This window comes from Diaphorina citri, unplaced genomic scaffold, assembly GCF_000475195.1.
Source record: "Diaphorina citri unplaced genomic scaffold, Diaci psyllid genome assembly version 1.1 scaffold11138, whole genome shotgun sequence".
Taxonomy (NCBI): domain Eukaryota; kingdom Metazoa; phylum Arthropoda; class Insecta; order Hemiptera; family Psyllidae; genus Diaphorina; species Diaphorina citri.
Window position 1 is genome coordinate 1 of NW_007388510.1, and position 4,748 is coordinate 4,748.

The 4,748-nt window shown below is 40.4% G+C and overlaps 1 long non-coding RNA gene across 1 annotated transcript in view; it reads right to left on the reverse strand.

The window, feature by feature from the left end:
- Positions 1–41: 41 nt before the first annotated feature.
- The window catches only part of LOC113472968, a 10,044-nt gene continuing 5,337 nt past the window's right edge, over positions 42–4,748 (reverse strand). The window contains exon 2 of the long non-coding RNA XR_003395082.1: positions 42–107. This is a non-coding gene — a long non-coding RNA (uncharacterized LOC113472968). The remainder of the gene's footprint in view (positions 108–4,748) is intronic.

Consider the following 4,748-nt stretch of genomic DNA (forward strand, 5'->3'; position numbering starts at 1 on the left):
GGAGTCCTCCTCATTGTTCTTCTTCTCCGCCTCCTCCTTCTTCTCCTTATCATTACCACCAAACAATCCCTTGGCAAGGCCGGTTAGAGTACCAGACTTCTTATTTCCTGAAATTAAACACCAAACAATACCTTCATGTAGTCCGTAAAATAAAAAGATCAAGGGCTCTTGTAAAAGATCATAATTTCATAGTCTTGAGAAGGGTTTGAACTGGGATTGCTGAACAAACATGTGATTATCAAGATAAAAGATGAAATATGAATATGTATACGGAGGTACCAATCACATAATCTTGGTAGATGGTTTTAGGTTTTATAATTATGTACCTAGGCAGATATTTTCATTTAAAAGTTACCCACCGTTTTTTTGGAAGATAGATGCCTTTTTAAAAGGAGTAAAAAGTAAGAAGTTAGGTGCCATTTACCATTTTCCGGGACAGGATGTACCGCTTGAGGTTTGGTACAGCCACAGCCCATACTGTGACTACATTGATTGAATAGTCTAGTGACTCTAGTGACTAGAGAACTTTATTTTAACTCTTTGATTGTATTTCGATTAGAAGATTAGATCAACAGGTTTACACTGGAAACCTTTCCACGAAATCAGGGGTTCACACACTCATGTATTTTGATTCCGCGTAAAATCCTGTCGGAAGACTTGAACTTTCCCTTTAGGAAAAAAAAGGCTTTGACAGTGTTAAGTCTCATTTACAAATTCAACATAATGAACCAAAACCAGAGGCGGATATAATAGGCAACCAAATTGCAACCCTATTAATTTAACTGGGACACAACACACAACTTTCCGCCGAGACTGACAGCTCGCGACTGAGGAGCTAAGGAGTTTATTTAACTCTGGTCGAAACATAGACAATGAACATACTTATTAGTCTCTGGTCAGGGTAGAGGTTAGGTATACTCAGCTCATCAGTAGTGGAGCTGTGAAAATTTCTTGGCTTACTGCAGTTAAAGGGAAATACATACTTGCGGTACACATAACCTTTTTCGGATTTTCCAAATAGGTACGTATATCAATAATCTCAACACCCAAAGTTTATCTACAAACCATACTAGACACCGGTCGCCATGAGCATTTGTATTACATAGCTACTCATTTTCCTCACGAGACTAAGTGGGCCCCACAACAGCCAGTCACGGAATCAAGCATGAGTATGATAGAATTTTTCGACCCCACCGGGAATCGAACTCGAGTGTACCGCGTGACCACACCATGGGAGCTGATAGCTTTTTTTCTTTTAAGCAAGTCCACACCAGTGAATGTATTGATCAACAATGTTGTTTACATAAATACCTATGTGTGCGCGTGTTGATGCACACCGGTGTGAATTGAGCCTTACGGTGTCGGGAAAAACGTTCCTCTGAAACTCGAACCTTTGTTCTGACACCGCACTGAAACCCCCCCAGCATTATAAGTTATGCTCCTTCACTACAACATATCGTGCTTGAGTTTATTTTAAGTTCCGACCACCCCAGATAATTACACAGACAAAGATATAGCTTACTCGTGCAGACTTGCAGAACTACCTATGATATTATGCCCTATTCCAAACTTAGTGCACATACACAGGTAGGTTAAAGTAAGTTACAGGTATAGGTATAAGGTCTAACAGATGTACCTCATTACCTACCTATTAATAGATAGTAGAAGTATGTAGGTACCGACCCAGAGTGCTCTTAATAAATAATAGGTATCACCATACAGGTCAATGTTATCATTCCTTATCAACAAAGTTTCTATGCAAATGTAGGAGAGATGGGTGATAGCGGGTTCATCAGTCTCTTAAACTGTGGGGAATTTTGAATTCTGACGTCGCCCCGCGCACCGCCGGGCAGTTGAAGTTAAACAACGCCGAGCGTGACATGTATCTGGACGGGTGACGGGATATTGCAATCAAGGTGCTACAGAGGAAAATAGTACAGGGTTGGATAGGGAGAGAATAAATCTCATTCAAATACTCCAAATAGGCGGGACTTGAAATTCCTTTCAGGTTCAGGAACAGCTTACTGATACTGCTCGAATAGGACCAAAGACTCCCTTTAACCCGGCATCGGCAATAAGCTACAACTTTTCTGTGGTCAAATTCTCAAACAATATTGAGGATAAAATTCCATACCTCAGCTGGTATTTAAAGTACGCCCTCCTGATTACCAGGCGAGTGTCTTGACCACTACACCACCGAGGCAGGTTAAACCACTTAGTCAGCTTAGCCTTTGTTTGAGGCTATTTCGGGTTCGAAAAGCACTCAAGACAATTTACTGACGAGCTGAGCTAATTAATAGATATATAAAAAAATAGAAACTTACCGTCCGACATTTTGTTGTGATAACTAAAACTTCTTATCGTATCTTATCGCTTGGAAATCACAATGATTGTTTAGTAGTTTACTAAGTAGATAATAGATAATAACACCTATTTTAATATGTGTGAACAAAGTTCTAGGTTTGGATCTTCACAGCACAGTGGTCCAAATGGAACTAGAGCCAAATGAGGATTGATCATGGACAATATGAAAATCATTGGAGGTAAACTGCTCATCCCACAGTGGCGTACAGGTGCCATCTGATGAGGGACATGCTACGACACAGAGCTACAGAGCTACAAAGCTCAAAGTTTTTTTTTCCAAGTGTTTAGATTTTAGATGGAGGGAATTGTAACTGCCAAGGTCTACACTTTCCCGAAAGCGAAGAGAGAAGAAAGACAGGATAGGAGAAAGCCAGCCGTTCCGAAAACGAACCTTATCCGTTCAGGATAAAATGCGGCCGGGTGGAAACGAACCTGCGGCCTAGGTAAGCGCTAGCGCTAGGCCACAGGTTCGATTTCCGCCGAAATAAAAAAAGGTGATGAAATACCCGTTTTTCGAGTGGATTTTAAAAATGAAATACCGCGCGGCTATAGCCTAATTAGCTTTGGAGCTGTTAGCGTGTCTGTTTTGTAAGCGCTACGTCACGGGTTCGAATCTCCCCAGGGTGAACGTCATGGTTCGTTCTCGGAACGGTTGGCTTTCTCCTATCCCTGTCCTTATTCTCTCTTCGATTTCGGGACGATAAGACCTCTGTTGTTACAGTTCCCTGTATCACACCTCTCGTTTACTTTTTAACTAGGGTTGCCAACTTTTTTTTCGGCATATACGGTACAAACTAGCAAAATGGTGAAAAAATACGGATTTCCCGATTTTTACCCGGAACAAAGGCATGCATAGGCCTAGAGATCCAGATTTATGAATCATGCTGCATGCATCTGTACGCTGTACGTTATACATTCGTACTATGTACGTTACTACCTACACTACACTACCTACTTGACTCGCGGGTTTTTGTGTTTTTCGTATGTAAATTTCGTATGTACTTACCTACCTATCTTTTTAAACTTTTTTTTTCGTAATTTTTTCTGTTTATTAGTCAGATCCCGTACTTTCCATAGATTTAGAAAAAACCGGAACAAAAGTGTGTTCCGGCGGAACATTTGATTTTTGACAAAAATACGGATTGTTCCGGGAAATAACGTACGGTTGGCAACCCTATTTTTAACCCGTCCTTCCTTTATTAAATTACAAAAGTAATAATAAAAGGTATAAGGGATGGGCTATTGTATTTGCTTCGGTGTCGTCCGTGTGTCTGTCTGACCCCATAGAAGGACTTATCCAAACCTAGTCGATCTATATATCAAATTAAAGGTCTTTTTACCAGGAGCACGAAAGTGGTGGTGCAAATTTTGTAAAAAAAAAAACTGGTTTTTGGGGGATTTTTTTCACATCTTATCACACAAATGAGCTCTGATCTCGAAATTTGTCGCGACGACCTATAAACTCAAAGCGACTTTTAGATAACACTTTAGTCGTTATTTTAAGACCGGTTTTAGCGTCACCTGTGTTAAGCTACGCCGAGCAAGGCCAATAAATGGATGGGTGACTTAAACATTATATTGGGAATAAAGGGAGAACGGGCTCTAGTCTTGATTTTAAATCATTACATGAAAGTAAAATCAAAAAATCAAATCAAGAATAATAATAAACTGAATATTAAACAAATTAGGTAGGTACAAGGTACATAGGTACTGATTTTCTCTAATCACGATCGAATAAACTACGGGCTAAAAAATTCCCGGACGGACGGGCCCAGCTTGTTAAATTACAGTGTTCCCAATTAGGCACGATACGATTTTTTTCTTCGAACGACAAGTGTCACAAGTGGGAACGGGCCTTAAAAGACACAAAAGTACCTAGATCAAGTTTTTAACAATTTTTTTTTTTTTTTTTTTCAGAGGTTTAATAGAGGGGACTGTAACAACAGAGGTCTTATCGTCCCTGAAGTGAAAATAGAAGGAAGACAGGATAGGAGAAGGGCCGCTCTTCCAAGAATGAACCTTATCGGTTGAGGATAAAATCTGCCCCGGGGCGGGAATCGAACCCGCGGCCTAGCGCTTACAAGGCAGACGCGCTACCCTCCAAGCTAACTAGGCTGGCTACCCAAATCTTACCTCGTAAACTAGATGAAGGTGTTGTATTGGACGAACACATATCCCAAGATACTTTCTTAGGTTTAGCGTTAAACTTGATGTACACATCACCTGCGCCTGAAACCAAAAGAAAACATCTTCAAATCAAGGAGAGAATAGAACAGTTGCGCTTACTTGGGTGATGTTTCAAAGTCAAAAAGCTGGGAAAATGAGGGATTCCGGAACTTTTCTTTTTCTTCCACGACTTCTAGATCCCGAGATAAATCGATTTA